The sequence below is a fragment of the Cavia porcellus genome, unplaced genomic scaffold (assembly GCF_034190915.1).
Source record: "Cavia porcellus strain 051 isolate PalLab524CR breed Dunkin Hartley unplaced genomic scaffold, mCavPor4.1 scaffold_31, whole genome shotgun sequence".
NCBI classification, from domain to species: Eukaryota; Metazoa; Chordata; class Mammalia; order Rodentia; family Caviidae; genus Cavia; species Cavia porcellus.
In genome coordinates this window covers 31,419,852-31,447,452 of record NW_026947514.1, presented here as the reverse complement: position 1 = coordinate 31,447,452, position 27,601 = coordinate 31,419,852, and the positions used below count along the sequence as shown (strand labels likewise).

The 27,601-nt window shown below is 35.5% G+C and overlaps 1 long non-coding RNA gene across 1 annotated transcript; it reads right to left on the bottom strand.

Annotated features, from left to right (window-relative positions):
* Nucleotides 1–62: 62 nt before the first annotated feature.
* LOC134474155 (uncharacterized) lies at nucleotides 63–14,567 on the bottom strand. Its single transcript, XR_010044801.1, has 4 exons — nucleotides 11,089–14,567; nucleotides 10,906–11,009; nucleotides 6,308–6,481; nucleotides 63–5,219 (listed from the first exon to the last, which is right to left on the bottom strand). It is a non-coding gene; the product is annotated as an uncharacterized LOC134474155 (long non-coding RNA).
* Nucleotides 14,568–27,601: the final 13,034 nt, after the last annotated feature.

The following is a 27,601-nucleotide window of genomic DNA, read 5'->3' as shown; positions in this document are numbered from 1 at the left end:
AAAAAGAAATTAATGAAAAACTAATTGAAAAAATTTCTTATATTCTCCATGGAGCACAAATATGTGAAGAGAGTCAACTGTGAGTCATGGACAACTCTGGAAATTATGGCTGAATAAGACACAGAGTGCATTTCTTTTTTTTTTTTTTTATTTTATTTAAGGAGAAAAAGAAAAAAAACAGAAAAAGGGTATAAGTTATACAGAATTTCAGAAAAAATAAACACTAGGAAATCACTAGTTAATAGATTACATACTGTCATCTTAGAAATAGTTGTTCAAGTTACAAAATTAAAGCATATAAAGTGGACTTTCAAACAGTGAGACTGCAAACAGTTCTGTTCAATGATCCAACAAAACTCAGTAATATGGTTATCTATCTTATACACTTAAATATAGTTAAATCCTTTAGAGCACTTTCTTTTCCTCTCTTTTGTACAATGACAATTACACATTTTGTATTTTATTACTCCCACAGTTCTTATTACTTTTTTTGAAGAAAGTAAAACCAAATGTGACATAACAGAACAGAGTCAGTCCAATCAAAAAGATGGACATAATAAATAATGTAAAAACAAAATACAAGGTGATCAACAATGGTTACTATACTGCCTCTTGCTATCTTAAAAAGAATTGCCTATATCATCAGTTACAATAAAATTGAACAAAACAGTAAAGAATAAAACCAAAACATTGGAGACATTACAGGACTTTAAAAGAAGATAATAGCCAACCAGAATGGGCGTCATAATGAATCTTATTGTCTTCAAGTTGTTGCCTAACTTCTGAACTTGGTACTATCAACCAAAGCAGAATAGGGGAAAATCAGTCAAAACAAGATGGTGAGGGCAATACAGGGTTTCAAATCAAGTTAATAGAAAATCAAAGTGGGTTACTATAATATATCCTGCTATTTTTTATTTATTTTTCCCTTAATTAAAAAGATAAAAATAAAAAAGTAAATAATTAAAAAAAGGAGATTGAGATAAAAGAGGGTATAACAACAAAACAGCTCAGGTCAAAACATAACCATTTAAGCAAAATAGTGTTTCACCACAAGATATCCTGACATAAAAGTAGTTACCATAGTGTCTCTTTCCTTGAAATCTTTGAGTATAACTTCGTATACTGTAGCACCAAACATATCAAGACAATGTAAAAGCATTCAAGAGAATGACAGTATTACAGGGTATGTAGAACCAACTATCAGAAAATGAACAATAGTTTCTGTATAATCTCCTTGTCTATAAAAGTTTTTGCTTATATTATCACATATAATAAAATCCAATAAGATACAACCTGTTAAGACCGATGGAGACAGAACAGACTGCATTTCTATGATAGGACATTTGAAGTAAATTTTACTATTTTTAAAATACCTTAATGAATGTTAATAAGTAGTAATTTATTACTACGTGTACTAGTCTTTATTCTCTCACTGCTGAGACAAAATACCCAATACCCAAAGTTAAAGGGAGAAAGATTTTCTTGGCTCATAGTGTGTGGAAGTTTCAGTCCATAATAGGCTGGCTCCAAGGCAGGCTTGGCAGAGAACAATTCATGGCAGGAAGAAAGTAGCAAAGCAACAAGGAATGGCAGACAAATCTCTTTCTGGCTTTAATGCATTATATATAGATTGCTGAGATTAGCATGATGCCAACCTAATCAGAGAACTGATTTAGCAATCACATACCCCTAGTCCCAGCATCACACACTCTAGGTTCAGATGCTTCCCAACAAGCCTAAAACCTCATGAGGCTTTGGGGGAACATCTAGACACAAACCATAACACTATGGTGACGGGGTGTTACATATCCGATAATCTGGAGCAAAACAATTCAGATATTATTTTGTATCATACTATTCATTTTACTTTTCAATCTTTAAAAACTTTTTCAGTAGTGTAATTTTGTATAGAAATTTCAATGAAAAAAATTTCAGTCTTTCCCATTTTTGAAATGGAATCTTTATTTTCATTTATCTTTTCATTTATTTATTTTACCCACATGATATTGGGACCAACAAAAGAAATGTGCACTGTTTATAAATTTTTCTTAGCCATTATTATTATTTATTTCATTTCGTGATTATTCCTAAAAATAACTTTGCCATAGAAAATAATGTTAAAACATAATCCACTCCTGCTGCCAACCACACTAAATAGAACACCTGGATTTAATTCCAAAGTAATGAAGTCTATTTCAAGACTGTCCAGTTAAATTTTTCTTCTAAGCATAAGGTTTCCTGCCCCCCCACTCTTTTATTTCTGCTAATTATTTTATTTCATTCCTCTTCTCAGCCCTCCCCAAGTCCTAAGTGCCACTGTAATATCAAGTGGTTAATTCATCAGGATGGGTTACACAAAAAGTGAATGAAAGACTGCACTTCACCATCGGGGAATGAAGCAGAGCAAGAAAAGGACACTTTTGCCAGCTGGTGGCAGCATACAGGGCTCAGTTTCCTGCTGCTGTGAGGACTCTCAATGCTTCTGACACAGATGTTTCCACAAGCTTTACAGGGCAGCTGTGTGAAGGGAAGATCATGATAAAACCAGGAAGATTTTGAGATGGGGGAAGAAAAAGTTTATATAAAATGCATCATACGAAGTGGAAGTGCTTCCTAAAAAACACAGAATTCTTTTGCTAATGCTTTCTCATCCTGGGAGTGATGGGGCACTCCATATCCAACCTGGAGCCAAACAATTCAGATAAAGTGTTTGGATCAAGCATACTAATGGAAAATTTAAAAAGGAATAAAAACAAGGAATTATGTGAATAAAATATTGAATCTCATTATAATTTAAGAAACAAATAGACTAGTGAAAACTAAAAAATGAACTGTTGGAATGATAGAGAAATGAGCAACAAATATGTTCAAGTGTAACACATGGAGTATAAACTGGTACACAATTCTTGGCGAATTTAGCAAGATTTCTCTTTTTAAAACATCTACAGTCACATTAGCACACCATTTCTAGCTATAATTTATTCATAAGAAAAAGCATGATATTTAGTTTTTTAAAACCCTTATAAATTAAGTACAGCATTATTTATATAGAAAATCTGTCAATACTTGAACTGTCCAAATACATTGTATTGATTGGTTGTATTATTCTATATCTTTTGGAGATTTATCCAGTGATTTAAAAATGTTATGCTGCTAAATATTTAAGGACATAGGAAACACACTATTAATAAAAATAAATACTATGCATTACAGTATTCCTTATACTTAGAAAAAGGACTAGAGAGATACCTTCTGAAATAAAAATAAAGTCTGTATGCCCTTCTCTTCTTTCGCTCTCCTTTCCTGTCTTTCCCTTTCTTTAATTTCAGGGGAAGTCGCCTGTCTTGTCAAGTTCTGGGGCGCGGTGTGAGTCAGGAACGCAGTTCTCCCCTTCCTTGCTTCCTATCGCCCCCATGCGGTAAGACTGGCAAACTGACTCAAGGCGAGCGCGGACTAACCGCTGATTCACCCAATCTCTCATTATTCACCATCGTTTCGCCTCCTGTACCAGGTAGGAAGCTAGAGAATGGCAGAGCTCAAGGACAGAAACTGTGCTTGGGAAAGACGGGGCTTATGCTAGGTGTTTAGGGAACAGGAGACGTGGCTACCCTTCAAATGTGCAGGAGTACGCTGTCTATCCCACGAAAGAGGGCAGGACATTTGATCATATCAGTTCTTTAAAGGTATACGAAAATAAACTTTAAAGGGAAAGGAAGAAAGAAAAGAATGCAAGCTAGTTATACTATTTTGTCTGTTCACAGAAAACGAAGGTTTGTACTAATATCGATTGAAGAATATTTTATGCCCATATTTTATACCCTGAGCAGCTACTTCAAAGATAATATGCAAAGTATTACCTATTGTTATTCTTCTAGCATCTTGTTATGAAATTGCATTTTAGCTTTTTTCCATAAAATAAAAAAGGAAAGAAGTTTAACAGGTGAGGAGTTTTAGGGTGGAATTTTCTACAACATTCTCTTGTAACCAGTCTTTAGCCAGAGGCAGTGAAAAATAGCTGAAAATGTGTTTTTATTTTTCTGTACCTATTGTTTCATATTCTGATGAATACCACAACTTCCTCTATTCAAGTTTTTAAACTTGCAATGAAATATAAGCCTTTTCTGGGTTTAGCGGTTTTCACATGGAAAACACCCAGCTAACAAGAGCACTACATTCTTCTGTCCATAGTATTTTATTTGGAGACGAAAATACACATTCAAAGGGATGTTTTCTTGACACAAGGAAACCTTGTGTACCCTGTTTGGAGCACTGACACATGCTGCAGTTCTAAAGGCTGAAAGATCTATACAAATAAAAAACTATGAAGGAATCATGTAAGATGAGCAATAGAGAACATTTACTGAATATGATATCAATAAGTCAATACCCGATATGGAATAAGAGATGCCTTAACATTAATAGCAATATTGTTAATAGTAAGTTACAGATATTCTTAGAGAATATTGCGTTTTGAACACCAAATTTGATCACAGACAGAAAAATGGTCACATGTAGAACTGATTCTATCTAGTTTTCTGCTCTCTCCATTTTTTGAATGGGGACAGGCTTTTTCAGGACACCAAGTAACAAAAAATAGTATGATGCTTAATGTAGAATCTGGTTAGGTGGCATGCTCGCTATGATAAGAAAAGGCAAAAAGCTCAAAGATGTGAGCAAAGGCAAGTTCTAGTATCAAATACAAAAACTCAGGAAGTTAACTGGTGTTCAAGTGTAGGTAATTTGAGGTTTCAAATGAGGAATAAAGACAAAAGTTAGGTTCTGAGCATGTTCTAGATTCAAGCGTGAAAACCAAGGAAACGGACAGAGTAATGAGTGCATGGTCATTGACTGAAATTGGAGTGCTGGAGATTCTACTTAAGGGATCAAAGCCAGTGACATTGGACAGGTGACACAGTTTAAAACTTTATGAAATATCACCCTTTTATGGTCTTTCTAGTTTACTTGTTGAAAATTAACAAATGATAATATTATAAAATGGAACTTCCATCATTTGGCACAATAGTAAACTCTATGTACAGTTGCAGTGTTAAAAGCAAAGTAATTTAAAACTCTCCCAATGTTTGAGTACGCACGCTTGTGTTAAGATCAGTCATGCAGTAGAGGCAGAAGTCCAGGGAAGACGGTGGTACTGAGGTTGGCATTTTCTCTGAAGGTCCCTGCCCGGTCCTGATGAACTCGGTCTCACACTTCGATGGCTGCATAGAATGACAGGGAAAGTACGCAGTCTGGGTTTTGCCAAGAGGGATGTTATGAGGAATGACATAAGATAAAACAAGGTGACTAAAAAGAAACTGTCACCTACAGAGGAAGATAATGGGGAAAATGCCTTTTAGTTTTGATGATTGGAGAAAGAGTCAAATTCTGAGTTTTCCTGCATACTAGCTGGCCCCATGTGCAGCTTGGAGAAATAAATTCACTACTTATATGCCAATGAAAACTGAGCAATGTGTAATTTATTTCCAAAATATACAAGCTCTAGTATTTTCAAGAAACAGAAGCCAAAATGCTAATTCTCTCTGGAGAAATGCATTTTTCAACTTAGGCCTCACAAAGTTACTGCAGATACAATTCATCAAACTTATATTTGCAAATATCACAAACTCTATAGGTTTCCGTGAATAAAAACCAACAATAAAGACTACAACAAAGAATTCTGTTACTCATACTATTAGACAGAATATAAAAATATGTTTTCTAAGAGTAATGGAGGGCTAGAGATGTAGCTCAGTAGCAGAATATTTGTCTGGCATACACAAGGCCACGGGCTGGATACAAGAACACTGAAGATACTACTAAAAACAAGGCGAGCTGTTTAAAAAACAAACAGAAAGTAACATACCTATATCTACATCTATGTAGCTATGTTTAATATTTATTCTGAAATAAAAAGCCAAATGATACATTTAGTGATGTTTTTACACACCTAAAGAAAAAAGTTAGTGAACTGAGAAATTCTTTTAACAAAATTGTACAGCACAGCCAGGGATATAGCTCCGTGGCACAGCACCTGCCTGGCAAGTGCAAGGTGCTGAATACAATTCCCAGTACACAAAAAAGTATGCAGTATAGGAAAAAAGGGGCAGGCTCGGTGTGGTAATGCCTGTAATCTTAGTACTCAAGGAGGCCAAGGCAGAGGCACTGCTGTGAGTTTGAGGCTAGTCTGGACTGCACAGGAAGAACCTATCTCATAAAACCAAATACAAGACACAAAACAAAAAGGGAAAAAAGCAGCAAAGATATAAGTAATGCAAATGAATGGAAAACTCCTGGGCATTAGAATTACCTAGTCAGAGTTTCCGGATAGAACTGAATAAAAGCAATAATCCTAGAGATGAAAGCTGAAGATTTTCCAGATTGATGGATCTTTGTATTTAAGATTTCTAAACCCAAAGCTGATAAATGAAAGAACTTCCACATCCAGACAAATTGTAGAGCATTATGCAAGTTCAAAGAAGTGCTATAAAAAAAGCAAGAAGGAAAGAAAGGTTAGAGACAAAATCAGGCAATTTTACAGCTGAGTTCTGAACAACCACAGTACTATCGAGACAGTAGCATCCTACCCTCAAATTTTAAATAAAAAATCTGGAGTTGAGTATCCCGGAAAATTCTCACTTTTAAAAAGGGGATGGTAGTGATGCAATAAAACCCTTGCTGACAAAAGGAATTTACTACTAAGAGATTTACAGTTGAGGAATTCTAAAGGCAACCTTTCATATACATAACAAAAATTGAATTTATTAGGATAAGATATAATGAACAAGATGAAAGAGACGGACAGAGTAAGCACCATTCATGGACTGTGAGAGAGGAACGCAAGAAGTCAACAAGAACCTAAGACCTCCTGAGAATTGGTGCCAGTAGCAGGCTGACTGGGGGACAGCCAGATAACAGCCGGTGCATGGGCAGAGAGACAGAACAGCCAGTGTTCCTCCCCATCTCACCCACCCTAAGCAACCAGCTGATCCACAGAAACACAGGATGTGATGATAGCTAATGTGGCAAAATAAAACTTAATTCTTGCAGTAGTTAGTGTTTTGCTGACTTTGCAGGCCTAAAGTCAGTAGTCTGATCACCCATTCAGAGGATAACAGTACACAATGTAGTATCTATGGGGATCTCCTTCTGAAGGTGGTGGCCATTGTTAATTTCCTATTATCTTGTTTTGAAGTCTAGTATCGTTTTCATTGGTTTGTTTGGTTGGGTTTTATTCTATTTTGTTTTGTTTTGTTTGATTTTGTTGTATCTGATGGCATGGGCAGCTATTTCAAAGATAACAAGATATGGTAGCCATTTTGGATTCACTATTATCTTGTTTTGAAGTCCTTTTTTTTACTTGTTCTAGTCTCTCTTTGTTTAATGTGATTTTTACTGCGTCTAAAGGTATGGGCAACTATTTTGAAGACAACAGGCATTATGGTAACCATTGTTGATTTCCTATTATCTTGTTTTAAAGTCCTGTGTCACTTACACTAGTTTGTTTTGATTGGCTTTATTCTGTTTTATTTTGCTTGGTTTTAGTCTTTTTAAAATAAAAATTTTAAAAACAGACTAAGAATTGATATCATAGAGAACTCTTATCTGAAAACCATAAAATAAGGTCAAAAATAACAAAATAAAATATCTGTTTGAAATTTTTTAAAATGCATTTGTGGACCAACAAAGTTCATAATAGAAATTACAAAATTGAATTGAATGATAAAGAATGCTATTAAAGTCACTTGTTGAGAAAAATGGGTAATTATGCATTCCTGTGTAAACAGAAATGATAGGCTCCAAAATTAATGAACTAAGCATTATGACTTTTAGACATCAGGAAAACACTATGAAAGCAGGACATTTTACCAGTAAAGAAATGACATGATTACATGAGACTCCATAAGAGAATCAGGAAAGTGGAGAGTTGGAGGCGAGGGAAGAATAAGACCATGATTTTAGCTAAAGGCTAGCCTCAGCCTGAAATCACTAGATTAGAGGCCTACACTGCATCCCTAGATCTTTCCCATCTCCTGGCCAGAGAGTGAGGCTGTCACACTTCCAGGCATCAAATAGCCATTGTTCATATGTTGTGACAGGGATAAACTCATAACTTTCAGAGAGCATCAGGTGACATTGCTTCGCTCTACCAGGGGCAGGCCTCCTGAGACTGCTGCAGATGTGAGTTATTAGCAGAAGCACCTGCAGCATCTGGAGAATGGGAGCAATGAACCAATGAATGGAGATTCAGGGGACCTGGACCAAATACCAACATTGCTGCCTTCCATCCCTTGTACCACTGGGATGCTTTGCACATTAGTTTCACTGTGCTTTTTAAATTACTTTTCCAGAGTTTTGTTTAACTATAATTTCTAGAAAAATTTTTTAAAAAAAGATGAAGCAAAGAGTTCCACTGCTGCAGTTGGTCCCGAGGTCAGAACTGATGCTGATTCTTTACTACCATTCTCTATTTTCTTTACAGTCAGCCAACCTTCCTGCTGGTCTAGGTGTGGTTTTGAGTTTGGTTACTATAACCTTAACTTGCTACAGTTGCTTTACTTACCAAATTACAGTTAAAACTGGAGTTGACCCACACAAATGCTAAACATCCCTCCTAGTCATCAATATATAGCATCAAAATTATCATCCTCATAGTCAACTATCACATCAAGTGTAACTCTTTGCATGCTGATCTCTGGCATAACAGCCTAAAATAATCAGTCACAGGCATAGCATTAAGGATAGTGGAACTTACTGATGGGTTCTCTAGTACAAATTTCCCCATTCTAAGAATTAGTGCTTATTCTTAAACTATAGAGCATAAATTTCAAAACTGGAATAAAAAGTTACACAAATGAGTTCCTGGCACGTAGCTACCCCTTGATTCTGAGACTCATATATTCTATTCTGAAAAGTACCATATAACAACACTTGGTTTAAAGCAAGAATGAGCCAGTAAATATTTGAAGACCATTCAGTCTCTGTCACACTACTCAATTCTACTTATGTACAATGAAAGGAGCCCCAGACAGTATATAAATGACGAGCGGTAGTTCTGTTTCAATAACAGCTTGTTTATAAAAACACAAGCAGGCCACTAATGGCCTGTGAACCATAGTGGACTATTTTACTTTACCTTACGTAATGTCTCCTGAAGGATAGTGCTCCTTTATAAGTAACCTCTCCAAGCTGGTTCCCTCAGGTTGGAGGCCATTCCATTACTTTATTGGGGTAAAAGCTTACAGTATGAGTTTAAGTGAAACACCAGCCTTGTTACTGAATTTCTTCTGTCAAAACAGGGTCCTTTGATTGATAGGGTATGTGGGAAATCCAGTGTCAGTGTGAGCTTCTATACAGAGGTGCTGGCTAAGTCAGTGAAAGCAGGAAAGGGAAACCTATATCTAGAAAACATGTTGATCTTAGCTCTAAATGAATCTCTGTTTTTTTTTTTTTTTTAGGGTGGGAGGGATCTTACGCAAAAGAGTGCCACCAAGTGGTTGGTGTCAAGACTATCAGTACTTGGTACCAGTCTTTCTTGTTAGGTCTGCTTTTCTGCCCATGCATAGCCTTTGTTTCTGCCACTATGGCTAATCCATTCATAATCTCATTACATCAGCATCATGGCGGCCAAAAACCCACACAGCAACTCTGCTGCTGTTGGTGCTCAACAGAGCTCCCACATGGTCTCCCTGCACCACCAGGATCACTGAGGTATGTCATTTCTAAGCATCTTCTAGGGCAGTCATTCAACCAAATAAGGGGAAGTCTCCAAAGAATAATGCAGGTGTAGCTGCTAGCAGCATTTGGAAAATGGGCACAACAGATTGGTGGAAAGGATCCCAGGGGACTTACGTGGGATACCAGTGGCACCTGTATATTAACAAAACTGGATTTAACTAAGGATGGAAGATTAGATTGACATTAAAAATAATTTATGTAACTTGCTACAGTAACGTTTGAAGGGAAAAGTACCGAATATTCCCCTCAGCAAATGGGATAAATTGAATTATTCAACATCCAACATAATAATTATTGGCAAATCAGAAGTGAAACTAGACACCACAATGATATGTAATATAGGTATAAAGAACAGTTTTTTTTTAAAATTTGGGGTGGAAAATTTGGAACATTACAGTAAGATAAGGTCTAATTCTCTAGTCTTCATCTAGTAAAATGCAGAGGTAAGCAGGGGCCAAAGCACTGCTGGATACAGAGGTGTGGTGCTGCTGAGGGGATGTGTATTCCATTGACTTGGTGAGAGTGGCTTCTAGTGCAAGAAACGCTATTATAAATAGCAAGAAATGGAAAGATGCCACGTGTTTGGTGACTTGGAGGACTCCCCTGCCGCTTCTCTTTTCTACCTTCTATGCAAACAGCAGAGCACCTTTTATACAGTGAGTAACCAGTAAGGAGCTAGGCACCACCAAGTCTAAGTTTAGATGGCCGCCAGTCAGTTAGTTGTCATGGGATATTGGGTGATTTTGTTAATTTTTTTAAAAAGCCTCATTGAAATATATTTTAATTCCATAGCTCTTCCATTTTAAGTGTATAATTCATTGAAGTTTAGTATATTTGTGAATGTATATAACAAGCTAATTTTTATGTAACTGATTTTTACCCTATTGCAATCTGATTTTAGAACATTTTCATCACTGTAAAAAACACTTCTGTGATTTAGTTACCCTCCATTCCTACTCACACTCACAGCCCTGGAGAACTACTAATCTACCTTCTTTCTTCAACATCTGTACTGGGGGTGGAACGTAGGGCTACTCTACCACTCAGCTATGCCCTAATCCTTTTTATTTTTTATTTTGAGATGGGGTCTCACTAAGTTATGTTATTCATTTTTTACTGCCAAATAATATTCTAATGTATGAGTATGTCATATTTTGTTTATCCACTTACCTGTTAGTGAACATGTAGGCTGTTTTTACTTCTCAGCTTCATGAATGATGCTGCCATGAATATTTATGTTGAAGTCTTTGTGTGGTCATGGGTTTTCATTTTTACTGGAAATCATGGGAAAACTTGATTTAAGCATCTTGAAAAAGAGCTTCTAGGCCTCAGGGAAGCTGGGATCAAGCTTACCTAATCTTGCTGAGTTGGAAAAGGCAGTGTCTGCAACCCCTGTCAGTTTTCAGAAAAACGGGAGCACTCCTAGATTACCTATTAAAAATATTCACCTTTACAATCAGGAACAAAACATTTCTGCACAACTTTATGTTGAAGGTTCTAGGCAGTTCAAAGTTAAAAAGAGTTCAAAGTGGCAAAGACTGCAAAAAAGAAACAAAATAGTTATTATTCAAGTACAAGAGAAAAAATCAGAACATTTTATAAAGTTCTTGAATTTCTGACAGAATCAAAACCAAGTTATTCAAGTCAGTTTCTTTTATACCCACTATCAAAGCCACAGCTAAGATAAAATATAAAGTTTAATTTAGAAAAAGATTACAATTACAATAATGTATAAAATTAGATCCCATAACCAGGGGAATAAATCTAACCAAAAATGTATAATGACTATCTGAAGAAAACTAACACTTTATTAAGATTTCTGTAAGGCAGGGGAGATACGCTATGTTTAATATTGGTGGGCTCAATAGTGTTCATTCTCTTTTAACTGATTCGTAGATTCAATTAAATCCCAGCTTACAGCTTAACCAACAAGCTAAGTGGTTCTAAAATTTCTACAGAACAAAGATCAACAATAACCAGAATACTCTTAAAATAAAGTTAGAGTCTTGTTCTAACAGAAATCAAGCCATTCATAAGCCAGCTCTGCACTTGTATAAAGATAGATGAAAATAGATCACACCAGGAAAGTCAGAAACAGATCACATGTACAAGCAAATTGGATTTACGATGGAGGTGACATTACAGATCAGTAGGTTAAGAACCTTTTAATAAATGATATAAAAGGGGGCTTGAGGTTTTTAGCTCAACAGCACAAATGCCTGATTGGCAAGTGCGAGGTCGTGAGTTTGATCTCTGGCATTAATTAACAATGATATAAAAAGACTATCTAAATGGTAGATATGTGAGGTATCAAATGTATTTCTTGCTCCTTTAAAAACCAATTTGTCATCACTGGTTAGCTGTGTTTCTGTATGACCCAGGAACTCTAATCCTAGGCATACACACTGGAGTAGTTTGTACATTTTTACCAGAACTCGTGCAGAAGAGTATTAATACTGCAGTAATGTTTCAGGTAAAATAAAGAGACAGGAGTGGGGATCCAACGTGTCAACTGAAAGAAAATCTGTAAACAACTTATAGTCAATGAACATACAATAGGAAAGGAAAAAAGAATGCATGTAGCTACATGAATCCATATGAATAACATAGAAAGACAATGTTGAAAAGAGAAAGTCTCCAAATAGCATATACTGTGTGGTTTTATTTATATCAAGATTATAATGATGCAAAGGAAAATAATCTATAATTTAGTACAGCTTACATCTGTGGTTAAAATATAAAAATTTAAAAGAGGAACGATAAATATTTAAAAATTCAGACTAAATGTTCTAATGAGCTGAGGTGGAGGATCAATTTAGGTAGGGCATAAAATCAGGGAGAAGCATGTCAAATAAATTAGTAACATTCTGTTTCTTAGGCTGGTTGATAAGTCTACAGCCTTGTTGTTGTTATTGCTGCTGCTGCTGCTGCTGCTGCTGCTATGACTTGAAAGTTTGTGTCCCTCCAGGATTCACATGTTGAAGCTTAATTCCCGTCATGGTGGTAGGTAGTGGTAAGGTCTTTTGGGAACTAATGAGGATTCTATCCTCATAAATGGACTTAATGCCCTTATAAAGGCTCCAGAGAGCCACCTAGCCTTTCTGTATCTTCTGCCACATTAGGACACAACTTTCATGCTACCAAGTAAGGACAAAGCAAGAAACTGCCATCCTGAGAGGAGACAGCTTCTTTCCTCAGACTCCAAACCTGCTGATATCATGATCTTTAACTCCCCTATCTTCATAACTGAGAAATCAATGTCTGTTGTTTATAAATTATCCAGTCCAAAGCATTTTCTTGTAGCACTAGGAACAGATTAAATGGATACTTTTATATTTTTAAACTTATTAATATTCCTTTGTATTCATTAAACACTTAATAAAATTACTGTGAACATATAGTCAGGATGGACCCTGACTCAACACTTAATTTGGATATGTGCATACATACAACCATGCTGCAAGGGGGTATGAAAAGATATATTACTCACATAGTGAGTCTTCCTGGGAAGAGTGGAGGGGCTCCCAACAAGGCCCAAAAAATTCTTGATGAAGCAGAGAAAGAATGTTATGAGCTTTTTATGGTGACTACTAAGCAAGCCTTGGACAAAGGTTATCATGTGTGGCTTGAACTTCCTGCTAGTGTCAAAGAAAAGACTATATAGGCCTTTTAATCAGATTGCACATATATGGCATGGATGAGAAGAAAACAGGTTTAAAAGATGTCAGAATCAGGGCTGAGGATGTAGTTCAGTGGTAGGGCACTTGCCTAGTATGCACAAGGTTCTGGGCTCAATCTCCAGTATCACAAGAAAAAAAAAAAGGTGTCACAGTCTTTACTTGCTTATCCAGTTTAATTGCTTGGTAGTTTCTTTCTATGGATATTCTTGGAATTGTAGTCTTTGTTATCTCTTTCTATGCTATCTTTCAGAATATTTTATATAGATGGTTTGGTGGTCACGAATTTCTTCAGTTGTTCTTTCTCACAGAAGTATCTTATTTCTCCATTGATTTTGAAAGATAATTCTGTAGGGTACATCAGTCTGGGTTGGAGATTGTTTTCTTTCAGGACTTGAAATACTTTGCTCCAAGCTCTCTTTGGTATAAAGGCTTGAGTTAAGAAATCTGCTGTGATTCTGAAGGTTTTCCTTTATAGGTGATTTGTTTCTTTTCTCTAACAGCTTTTAATATTCTCCTTTTGCTAAGTTTTTGGAATCTTTATTATTATATGCCTTAGTTTAGATTTGTTTTGGTCATGGCTCATTGGAGTTCTACCTGCCTCACAGACAATCGTATTGGATCAATAAAAAGATCCAACAACATACTGCATATAAGAAACATATTCAACTCAAAAAGAAATTCTTAGACTGAAAATCAAAGGATGGAAAACAATACTCCACATAACAAGAACTCAGAAAACAAGCAAGGGAAACTATTCTATGTGGAGACAATGTGAACTTCAAGCCAAGACTGATCTAAAGAGACAAAGAAGGTCTTTACATACTTGTTAAGAGAAAACTGCAAGAAAAGAAGTAATAATCATAAATATATATGTACCAAATATGTTTATGCCCAATTATATAAAACATGGACTTGAAAAATCAAATAAGCATAAGCACAATTGTAATGTTGAACCTTAGTACTCCACTGTCACAAATATATCAACTAGAAAAAAATAAACAAAGAAATATCAGAACTGAACCAAACTTGTGAACAAATGGACTTAGTAGATGTCTACAGAGCGTTCCACCCAACAACATTAGAATACACATTCTTCTCAACTTCTCATTGGATGTTCTCCAAAATAGATCATATAGAACATGCTTACAGAAATGCAAAGGAAGTGATACCATCCCATGCATATTATCTGATCATAGTGCAGTGATATTAGAAATGAAAAGAAACCACAAAAATATTTAAACATATGGAAATTACATAGGTACATGGAAACACCCTCCTAAACAACCAATAGGTCACAGGTGAAATTAAAGACTATCTACAGTTAAATGATAATGCTGATGCTACATACCAGAATATACCTGGCTGAAATGAAAGCAGTCCTAAGAGGGAAATTAATAGTAGTGAATTTCACACCAGGAAAACAGAATGAGTTCAAATAACCTAATGTTGAACCTCAAACTTCTAGAAAAAGAACAAGTCAAATCCAAAGGTCATATGAGGCAGGAAATTATAACAATTAGAGCAGAAATTAATGAAGTTGAGATGAAGAAAACTATACAAAGAATCAATGAATTGAAGAGTTGGTTCTTTGAAAGAATAAATAAAATTGATAAGCCCTTAACCAGTCTCATCCCCCCAAAAAAGGAAAGAAAAGACTCAAATTCATGCAATTAGGATAAATTATTTTAAATAAAATTCTTTTAAATAAAGGTGAAATCACAACACATCCTACAGAAATCCAAAAGATCTTAAATACCTACTTTGAGAGACTTTAATAAGATAGAAAACAGAAAAAATGGACACTTCCCAGAGAATATGAATTATCAAAGCTGAATTAAGATATAATAAAGTAATCAATTATCAATGAAATTGAAAATGTAATCAAATACTTACCAACAAAAAAAAGGAAAAGAAAAAGAAAAAAGCCAGATCCTGACTGAGTCACTGATTGATTCTACAATAAATTTACAGGCAATGTAATCCCAGTACTCCTCAAACTCTTTAACAACATTTAAAGGAAAGCGGTACTCCCAAAGTCACTCCTGGAAGAAAATATTACCCTGATATCAAAATTAGAGAAAGACCAACCCCAAAAGAGAATTTTAGGCCAATCTCCCTAGTGAACTTAGGTACAAAAACCCTCACAAAGATACTGGCAAGTATAATGCAGCATATCATCAAGGTTATACACCATGATCAAGCAGGATTCATGCTAGGGATGCAGGAATGGTTCAGCACACCATATGGTAACACACCATATCCACAGAGCCAAAAACAAAAATCACATGATAGTTACAATAGATGCAGAAAAAGTATTTGACAAAATCCAACACTATTCATGATGAAATCCCTACAGAAAATTAGAATAGATGGTCTTTATCTCAATCTGATAAAAGATATCGATGACAGACCAACAGCCAACATCATACTAAATGGACAAAAACTGAAAGCTTTCATTCTTAAATCAGGAACAACACAAGGATGTCCACTATCACTGCTCCTATTCAATATAGTTCTGGAAACAGTAGCCAGAGCAATTGGACAAGAGAAAGAAATAAAAAGAATAAAGATAGAAAGGGAAGAAGTTAAATTATCATTATTTGCAGATTACATATATTGCATTCTACACAGACCCCAAAAACTCCACCAAAAGACTTATAGATTTAATAACTAAATTCAGTTGCATAGTTGGAAAGAAAGTCAACACACAAAAATCAATAACATTCCTGTACACAAATAAACTCACTAGAGAAAAATTAGGGAAACAACACATTTTAGAAAAGCATTCAAAAAAATGAAATACCTGGGAATGAATCTAACACAGGAAGTAAAAGACCTTTACATTGAAGACTACAATATTCTGAAAAAAGAAAATGAAGAGGACAGCAGAGAATAGAACTATGTCCCTTGCTCTTAGGTAGAAAGGCTAACACTGAAAATGGTCATATTCCCAAAATTGTTTTACAGATTTAAAGCAATCTCAATCAAAATACCATTAGCAAACCTCATAGAACTATAGAAAACCTTCCTAAAATTCCTTTGGAACCAGAAGAGACCCAGAATAGCAAAAACAGTTCGGACAATAAAGGCAAGGCAGGGGCTTTCACAATCCCTGATTTGAAACTATACCTCAGAACTACTTAGATAAAAACAGCCTGGTCCTGGAGAAAAAATAGACCCAAAGGTTAATGGGACAGATTAAAAAGTGCAGAAACAACTCCAAATAAGCTCATCTTATCTTTGACAAAGGGGGCACCCAAATTCGCTGGAAGAAAGATAGCCTTTTTAATAAATGGTGCTGGAAAAACTAGCTTTCCACATGCCAAAGATACACGTGTCTATCACCATTCAGTAAACTAAAATCTTAATGGATCAAAGATCTAAATATTAAAAGAGAAACAACAAATTGACTGGAAGAGAGAATAGGTAGAACTCTTGAAGACATAGGTGTAGGCAAACAAAACTCTGATCATACAGAAAATACTGCAAAAGCCAACAACTGGGATCTATCTTATCAAAAAGCTTTGGCACAGCAAAAGAAATCACAAAGAGAGTGAAAACTCAACCCACAGAATGGAAAAAATAACCCAGTCGTTCCTCAGACACAGGACTACTACTTAGAACATACATGGAATTGAAAAACGTCAGACCTCCCAATGTTCTGAAGGACTCTCTAGAAAGATATAAGGACTACAACTCCATGAGCCCCAACAAAAGGAATTCACCAGGGAAGGCAAACAGTTAGAGGCAGGGGAATAGTGAGGAGCCGACAACAGGAAAATAACATGACAAGAATAAGTCAATACCAATGAGTTTTAACCATCAATGTTAATGGTTTCAATTCACCAATCAAAAGACATAGACTGGCAGAATGGTTCAAGAAGCAAGGTCCAAAAATATACTGCATACAAGAAATGCATTTAATTCAAAAAGAAGTTCATAGACTGAAAGTCAAAAGATGGAAAACAATACTCCTTGTGACAGGAATCAGAAAAAAACAAGGATAGTTATTCTATTTGCAGAGAGTTAATTTCAAACCAAGACTGATTAAGAGGGATAAAGAAGGTCACTACATCCTCTTAAAGGAAACAATCTAAGAGGGAGAGATGACAATCATAAATATATACGCAACAAACACCAATAAACCCAACTATATAAAATGACTACTACCATACATGAAAAATCAAATAAGCCCTAATACAGTAGTATTTGGATACTTCAATAACCCACTGTCACAAAAGGACAGATCAACTAGACAAAAAATCAATAATGAAATATTAGAAATAACTCAAACTAAACAAATGGACTTAGTAGATGTCTGTACAGTGTCCCACCCCACAACATCAGAATACACATTCTTCTCAGCTGCACATGGATGTTCTCCAAAATAGACTATATACTGGCTCATAGGACATGCTTAAGTAAATGCAAAGGAATTGAAATTATCCCATGCATACTATCAGATTATATCATAACGAAAGTGGAAATCCACAGCAAAAGAAGCCACAAGAATTTCATTAAAACATGGAAATTAAATAGCACCATACTGAACAACCAATGAGTCACAGATGAAATGAAACAAGAAATTAGACAGTTTTTACAATTCAATGATAATGACAATATAACATACTGGAACTTGTGGAACACAATGAAAGCAGTGCTAAGAATGAAATTTATAGCAGTAAATACCCATAGCAGGAAAAAATGCACATAACAACTTCATGTTGAACCTCAGCCTTCTAAAAAAAAGAAGAGCAGGCTTGTACAAGCTTGTACAAGGGAGGAAATTACAAAAATCAGGGCAGAAATGAACACCCTGGACACTAAAAAAAAAATAAATGAAAATAATCAGTGACTCAAAGAGTTGGTTCTTTGAATGACTGAATCAAGCTGACAAACCCTTAGCCAATCTTATCAAAACAAAAAGAAAGAAAAGTCTCGAATCTATGTTATTAGGAATGAAAAGGGTGAGATCACAACAGACCCTGCAGAAATCCAGAAGATCATCTATACCTACTTTGAAAATACAGAACTCTAATAAGATGGAAAATACAGAAGAAATGGACAGGTTCCTAAATAAACATGAGTTAAAAACCTGAATCAAGAAGATATATAAATCCTAAGTAAATCAGTATCAATCAATGAAATAGAAGATTTAATTAAAAACCTACCAACAAAGAAAAGCCCAGACCCTGACAGATTCACTGCTGAATTCTACAAGAAATTTAGAGAGGACTTTACACCACTATTTCTCAAACTCTTCAGTGAAATTGAAAGGGAAGCAATACTTCCAAATTCATTCCTGGAAGCAAGCATTACCCTGATACCAAAACCAGAGAAAGACCCAACTAAGAGAGAGAATTACAGGCCAATCTCCCTAATGAATATTGATGCAAAAATCCTTAGTAAGATACTGGCAAACAGACTGCAGCAAATCATCAAGAAGATTGTACACCATGATAAAGTGGGATCCATCCCAGAGATGCAGGGATGATTCAACATATGTAATCCATAAGTGTTGTACATCATATTAACAGAGCCAAGGACAAAAATTATATGATCATCTCAGCAGATGCAGAAAAAGCAAAGACAAAGTCCAGCACTCATTCATGACAAAAACCTTGCATAAATTGGAAGAGATGGTCTTCATCTCAATCTGATAAAAGTCACCTACAATAAACCAACATCCAACATCATATTAAATGAACAAAAATGGAAAGCTTTCACTGTAAAATCAGAAACAAGACAAGGATGTCCATTGTCTCAACTCCTATTCAACATAGTCCTGCAAACTTTAGCCAGAGCAATTAAACTAGAGAAAGAAATAAAGGATAAATATAAAAAAGAAAGAAGTTAAATTATCACTATTTGCAGAAGACATGATACTCAGAAGATCCCAAAGATTCCACCAAAAGACTTCTAGATTTAATAAGAATATTTATTAATGTAGCTAGTTATAAAGTCAACACTCAAAAATCAATAGCCTTCTTGCACATGAATAACAAACTCACTGAGAGAGAAATCAGGGAAATAACACCTTTTACAACAGCATCCCAAAAATTAAATACTTGGGAATAAATCTAATGAAAGACGTAAAAGACTGCTACATTGAAAACAACAGTACTCTGAAAAAGGATATTGAAGAGGATATTAGGAAATGGAGATATCCCATTATATCCAGTATATTTATTGAGGATACAATCCTTTCTCCACTTAATTACTTTTGCATCTTTGCCAGAAATCAAATGTCTGTTATGTAGGTATCTATTTTGGGACTTTATATTGGTACTTTGGCGGTTTGTCTATCTTGATATCAATGCTGTTTTGTCACAACTGGTGTTAACTCTGTGATAAATCGTGGGATCGGGGAGGGCTGGAGCTCTAATTTTGTTCCTTTATCAAAGTGGTTTAGACTGCTCTGAATCTTTTCTATTTTTACAGAAATGTAAGAATCAAAATGTTGATCTTTGTTTAAAATGATGTTGGCAGTTTGAAAAGGAATTGTGTTTTCTGATCTTTCTTATGTTGTTTTTGGTTTTATTCTGTCTTTTATTTTTGACTTCTCAAGGAAAAATATGATGATGTTTCCTAGCTTTCTTCTTTTCTGATGAATATAGTTGGTGTTAAAATAAATAAGAAACACCACTTTGCAAACTTCTTACAAAAAAAGGAAAACATGAAATTTTAAAAGTGGAATTTTTATGCAATGGAGTACTACTTAGCCTAAAATAAGGATAAATTTGAGGTATTTTTAAGTAAATTGGGTGCACCTTGAAACGATTCTCTCAAGTGGAATAAATGAGACACACGTGTAAATATCACATTGTGTCTCTGCTGTGAGAAACTGAAAGTGTAAGGACAAAATGTGTAACATACGTTATGAAACAGGAAGAAAATGTTCAGAAGGAAAGGGGCAGGCGGGAGGGCTCTGGGGAGAGGAAGAAAGGGAAAGAGAAAAATGAGAGTAGAGAGATAAAATAGAATGAAAGGGCTGGGGATATAGCTCAGTGGCACAGAGCCTGCCTGGCAAGCAGGAGGTCCTGAATTCAATTCCTGGTGCAAATAATAATAATAATTAATAAGGAAAGAACTCTTTGTAGATAGGGAGGGAAGGAGTGGTTGGATAGAAGAGGTGTTGGCTAGACCAAAGTTGAGGTAGCCTGGACGCCCTGGGCCGAGTTCTGTAAGTGTGCTGGATGCCCTTGAGGAGAGGGCCTGTTGGGACTTTGGCTCTGCCCCTGTCTTCGTGGTTTCCACTTTCCTTCTCGACGCTCTTTGACGTGGCGGGACGAGGGCCTTTGGATATCAGTTATAACACTTGCAGCTTGCAGAGTTGCGGAGTCGGGACGCTCGCCGGTAGCAGCCTGGGAGAGGAGACACACGCCGTGGCCATCTCTCTTCCAGCCCTTGAAAAACGTCTGGAGTCGGGCGAGGTGGTGCGCCCCCAGCGCTCAGGAGGCTGAGGCAGGAGGGTCACTGCGAATTCGAGGCCAGCGTGCCCTACAGAGTGAGTCCAAGGCCAGCCGGGACTGTACAGCGACTCCTACTCTCAAACAAACCAAGTAACAACAAAAACCTCCAAACGTGTCTGGAGAAAAGGTGGTGATCGATAATAGGAAGCGAAGGCATAGATCTTTTGCAAATGGAAGGTGACTGAGAGAGGGAGGGAGGAGGGAGATATGAAAAATTTAAGATGCATTTTGTGTGCGAGTACCACCTGTCCACGATGAGTGTAATCATTACGTACTGCAAATAAGTACTATTAAATACAGAAAAGCCAGGGACTGGGATGTGGCTCTGTGGGAGAGCACTTACATAGCTTATTAAAAACAGAAGAAGAAGAGAAGGCAAGGAAGGCAATGGGGAAAAAAAGAGGTATCAGGACGTATCCATACAGGTACAAATTCCCTATGATGTATGTGATCATTGTTTATCTCAATTATAATAAGCTTCATTTATGAATAAATAAATAATTTTTAAAAACAGAGTCAGGCTCTGTTACAAAAAAATTTTAAGACTGTATAAAAACAAAGGAAATATCTGCCCTTTTGAAAACATGTGTACCGAGCAGATATCACCCTTCCCTTCCAGAAGCTGCTTCTCTTCTGTTTTCCTCTCAGGAATATTCTACCAGAGAAGTAGCTGTAGTCAAATTGCTTAAAATAGTAGAACACTGAATTTACTGCTCTACAGAAGAAATCAAAGGGCAAAGTGATTATTAAAACAATATAGATATTGAGGGGCAGGGGATTTAGCTCAGCAGTGTAAGCGCTTGCTTGGCAAGCGCGAGGTTGTGGGTTCAATCCTTGGTACCACACACACAAAAAAAGATAGATATTAAGTTCCATGGAGGGGAAAGAATTAGAATAACTTGTGCTGTTGAAAATTCCTAGGATTATGTTGTAGAATAAATATTATTTGGGCCACTTTGTGATCAAGCTGAGGTCATGCTTTACCCCTATGGTAGTGAAGAAATTCTGCACCTGTCTAACCTGTAATTGCAAATGAATGCAAGGTTTAAAGCAGAAGTTTTTCACCCTTCTTGAAAAGATACAAACAAGAATTACAAGTATTCATCAGTTTTTGAGCCTCCCGCTGAGTACTATTGTGGATATAAAGGTAAGAAGAGTCTCTCTCTTCTCTTGTAAGGGCTCAAGCTCTTTTTATTACTTTTTCAGTCTGAGGTGTGAAAATGTGGATTTACATTAAAAACTGTAATCACAGTGATGGCTCAAATGATAAATTAATTAATTGAATTGCTTATAATATATAAAGATATTAAAGAATTCAAAAGAATCATTAAGAACTGAGTCTAACAAATGATATATGCAGATGGAAATACTCAGGCTTAAGAAAATTCTTGGTAAACAGGTTGGGTAAATGTGGAGATTGTGGGCAAAAGTCAGTAAAGACAAGGGTGGAGAAAAAGCCAAATTACTTGGCATTTATGAAGCTTAAAACTGAAATGAATGGAGAATGAGAGGAGGGTAAATTCAAACTGGAAATATCTGAAGAAATTTTGGAAACAGAATTATATGCCCTGCATGAAAAGTTGTTTGCACAGATGAAATGAAATCTCACCCACCTCCCAATTCTTTAGTAAAGCCTTCTATACACACATAGTTTAGGGGAGGGCTGTACTGAACAGAAAGAAAAAAGGCTGAGATCAAAGCTGGTTTTATACATAATAATCGGTCAGCCTAATTATAATGAAAAAATACGTTTTATGTGCTGAATGGTGCTCTAACCTTTTTACATACTGCAACATATTTAAGAAGTTTATAGTAATTTGTTTAATAGTACTTAACGCAAATCTATAAGGGAAATGGCAATCTTCTCACTATTTTGTAAGTTAGGAAATACAATCACAGAGATGTTAATTTGTCCGTGGCGGCAGCAAGAGGCAAATAAGATCTTAATTTAGGCAGATTGGTAAACATGATGTGGAAATTATCTAGAAATTGAATGCATTCAGCGGAACATGAGTGTATAATTGGTGGAGGGCTGGAGGATATGAGCTCTTTTAGAAATCCACAAAATCTTATAATGTAGAAGTGGTACTTTAAACTAGTGTTAGCTGTATTTTAAAGGATGGGATCACCTCAGCCTGTTCCTCCGTTTTCATTCTCTCTCTTACGTTCGTACACATACAACTATACCAATTTTGAGTTAATTTTCATTTGAAAGTTCATAATGTTAGTCATCTTTATGTTACCACAACTAATGCTGGAGGTAATCAACTACTAAAGAGAAAACTTTTATTCAGTCAATGGTTCTGGAGGTTCTAGTGTAAGATTGCATGCATCTATTATTTGGGGACTCTGGTAAATCATCAGCTGGCAAAAGGAGCACACGATGGGACAAATCACTTGCAAGATGAGCCAGGAAGCAGGGACAGACAGGACTGATGGGGATCCCACAATTGCCTTCAATGGCATGTCCCCTTAATGATTTAAAGCTCTCCCACTATGCCCTACCACTTCCCAGTATGGCTGTCTTGAGGATCAAGCCTTTACACATGGATCTCTGGAGACACCACCCCACCATTCCACTCATAGTTTCACGAAAAGAAAAAGATTCCATTGGGCCAAGAGATAGCAGAATAGTAAAAGTCATTCTACATGATAACTCTCCTCTCTTTTGTCTCCTTCACATCAGCCACAAAGGTTTTCAAAGGTAAGTTAATTTGTTTATATTTCTTTCTACTTTATATTTTCTTTAATATTTTATATATTTAATATCTTGTATATTTATATATTTTGTATATTTAATATTTTATATATTTATATATTTTATATTAATATTTTGTATTACAGTGTTATAAGCATTTTTACATGAATATTTTTGAGTTGTGGAATGAATCATCTGAGTTTCCATTATTTCTTACGGGGAAATATGCTTTGATTCGTAAGTGTTTTGGATTGTAAGCATGTTTCCAGAATAAATATGCTTGCAAACCAAGATTTTACTCTACTTGGGAATTCATCTAACCAAGGAAGTAGAATACCTCTATAACAAAAACTGTACTATGCTGAAAAAGTAGATTAAAGAGGATATAAGAAAATGGAAAGGTATTCTCTGTTCGTTGATAAACAGAATCAATATAGTTTAAATGGGCATACCGACAAAGTTGTTATACAGATTTAATGCAATTTCAATCAAAATATCAATAGCACTTATTAGAGAATGGGAGAAAGCAATTCTAAAATTCATATAGAACCAGAAGGCAAAAGCAATTCTGGGCAACAAGGAGAAGGCAGGAGACAGCACAACCCCAGATTTCAAGTTATTCTACAAATCTACAACCATAAAAACAGGATAGTACTGACAATAAAACAAACTTGTGGATCAATTGAACAGAATAAAAGATACAGAAACAACTTCAGGTACACTGAGTTATGTGGTCTTTGCCAAAGGGACCAAATCTTTCACTGGAGAAAAGATAGCCTCTTTAACAAATGGTGCTGGGAAAACTGCTATTTTTATGCCAAAGGTTGAACCAAGTCCTGTATCTGTCACCATACACTAACCTAAAATTAACATGAATCAAAGAGCTACACATTAGAATACAAACAATCTGTTGGAAGATAAAATAGGTAATCTTTCTGAATAAAATTCCAGTTGCACAAGTAATAATACCAAAAATCAGCAGATGGGATCACAGTAAGTAAAAAAGTTTTTGCACAGCAAAGGAAATCATCAACAAAGTGAAGAGACAACTTACGGAATAGAAAAAATATTTTGCCAGCCACTCCTTAGACAAAGGAGTTTCTAGAATATACAAAAGTTAGACTCCCCTCCAAAAAGACCCAATATAATTTTGCTTTGTATATCAGTCATTTACTAACAAATGATAAAGTTTTCTAACACAACAGACTTTCAGCTCTACAACTTAGCTCATGCTGTTCCATTTCCTGAATACAACATAATCCCTTCACAATATTCCTAAGAGAACTGACCACTTCCTCCTTTGTGCCCTCTGTGACACATCCTAATGTCTCTCAAAGCTCCACAATGCCAGTTTAACTCATTAATTCATTCATCTGCTGTTCCCTACAAGAGTGTTATTTGAGAGCATGGAATGTGTCCAGTTTTTCTGTGGTTCTGATACCTGGCTTAGTGGCCCACCATTTAGCAGCCACCCAACATTCAGAAAATACAGTTATGCATAGCTCAATAGCTTTGATATATTCTGAAAGATGTATCTTAGGTGGCCCCACTGTTTTGCAAACTTTACTTACACAAACCTAGATGATCTGACTCTAGCTCACTCACTCATAGTCTCCTGAAGCAATCAAGTGACCAGGCAAAAATAGTATGTGTGAGGCTGCAGCCAGCATAACACACTACAGTTATTTTTTTTATTTTATTTAAGGAGAAAAAAGAAAAAAAACAAAAAGGGTACAAGTTATACAGAATTTCAGAAAAGATAAACAGTAGGAAATCACTAGTTAATTACATATTGCCATCCTAGAAATAATTATTGAAGTTACAAAATTAAAGCATATAGAGGGGACTTTCAAACAGTGAGACTGCAAACAGTTTTGTTTAATGATCTAACAAAACTCAGTAATATGGTTATCTATCTTATACACTTAAATATATATGCAGTCATATCTTTTAGAGAACTTTCTTTTCCTTTCTTTTGTACCATGACAATTACACATTTTGGGTTTTATTACTCCCACAGTTCTTATTACTTTTTTTTTTGAAGAAAGTAAAACCAAATGTGACATACCAGGACAGAGTCAGTCAAATCAAAAGGATGGACATAATACATAATGTAAAAACAAAATACAAGGTGATCAACAATGGTTACCATAATGCCTCTTGGTATCTTAAAAAGAATTGCCTATATCATCAGTTATAATAAAATTTAACAAAACAGTAAAGAATAAGACCAATAAAACCAAAACACTGGAGACATTAGAGGACTTCAAAAGAAGATAATAGTCAACCAGAATGGGCATCACAATGAATCTTATTGTCTTCATAGTTGTTGCCTATACTTTCAAACTTGGTACTATCAGGCATAACAGAATAGAGGAAAATCAGTCAAAACAAGATGGTGAGAGCAATACAGAGTTTCAAATCAAGTTAATAGGAAATCAAAGTGGGTTACTATAATATATCCTGCTATTTTTTATTTATTTTCCCTTAATTAAAAGGATAAAAATGAAAAAGCAGATAATAAAAAGGAGATTGAGATAAAAAAAAGAGGGCATAACAACAAAACAGCGCAGGTCAAAACATAGTCATTTAAGCAAAATAGTGTTTCACCACAAGATAATCTCGACATAATAGTAGTTACCATAGTGTCTCTTCCCTTAAAATCTTTGGGTATAACTTCGTATACTGTAGCATCAAACATATCAAGACAATGTAAAACCATTCAAGAGAATGACAGTATTACAGGGTATTTAGAATCAACTAACAGAAAATGAACAATGGTTTCTGTATAATCTCCTTGCCTATAAAAGTTTTTGTTTATATTATCACATATAATAAAATCCAATAAGATACAACATGTTAAAACCGATGGAGACAGAAGAACAAAAGCTTGATGGGACTTCAAAACAAGAGGATATTAAATCATCACTACCTATTACGATGTCTTATTTTCTCCAAAATGGCTGTTCCTACCATCCAACCTTCTCTGCCTTATTTCTGTTGAGCTCTTTTTCTGTCATTAGTTGTCAGTTTGTCCTCTTCATTTCGCTTTCTGCTCCATTCATTGTGGCAGCTCTGCCACTGTTTCTGGAATCTTGGTATTTTTTCATTTTTAGAATATCCTGCAGTAATCATTGTAGAGTTAAAGTGGTGGTTGCAAATTCCCCTAGTTCCTCTTTATCCTGGAAGCACCTTGTTCCTCCATCAATTTCTAGAAACAGTTGTGCAGGATATATCAATCTTGGCTGGAGGTTATTATCTTTCAAAGCTTGAATTATTTTGCCCCATGCTCTTCGTGATTTGATGGTTTGTGCCGAGAAGTCTGCTGTAATTCTGATGGGTGTTCCCTTGTAAGTGATCTTTTTCTTGTCTTTGATGGCTTTTAATATTCTGTTCTTATATTGGATTTCTGGAATTTTGATTATTATATGCCTGGGTGTAGCTCTGTTTGGGTTGTAGGTGGCTGGGGTCCTATATGCCTCATACATCTGAGTATCTTTACCTTTTGCTAAATTAGGGAAATTTTCCTGGATTATTTCTGTGAATAGCTTTTGTAGTTCATTTGTTTGAGTCCCTACTTCTTCTTTTATGTTCTTAATTCTTAAGTCTTTGTATTATTGCTGTTTTTCTTGTTATTTTTAAGAAGTTTTTCATTTCATGCTCCCACCTTACAAATCTGTCCTCCAGTTCTGATAATCTATCCTTAGTTTCTTTCAAGCTGTTATGCCAGCTTTCAACAGAGTTTTTAGTTTCCTGGTAATCTCTTTGAACCTGCTTCACGTATTCTATGTTTTCTCTATTTTCTCCATCAAACAATTCTCCCCTTTTTTTTCTGTTCTTTCATTCCACCATCTGTTTTTTCTTGGGCAGTACTTAGCATTTCTCTAACTATACTACTTATTTCTTGCTTTATTTCATTAAATACTTCATTTTTGAACTCATCTATGAGGCTCTGGAGATACCGCTTTATGTCTATAGGTGCTGTGTCTGATACTGCATGTTTTCTATCTTCATTC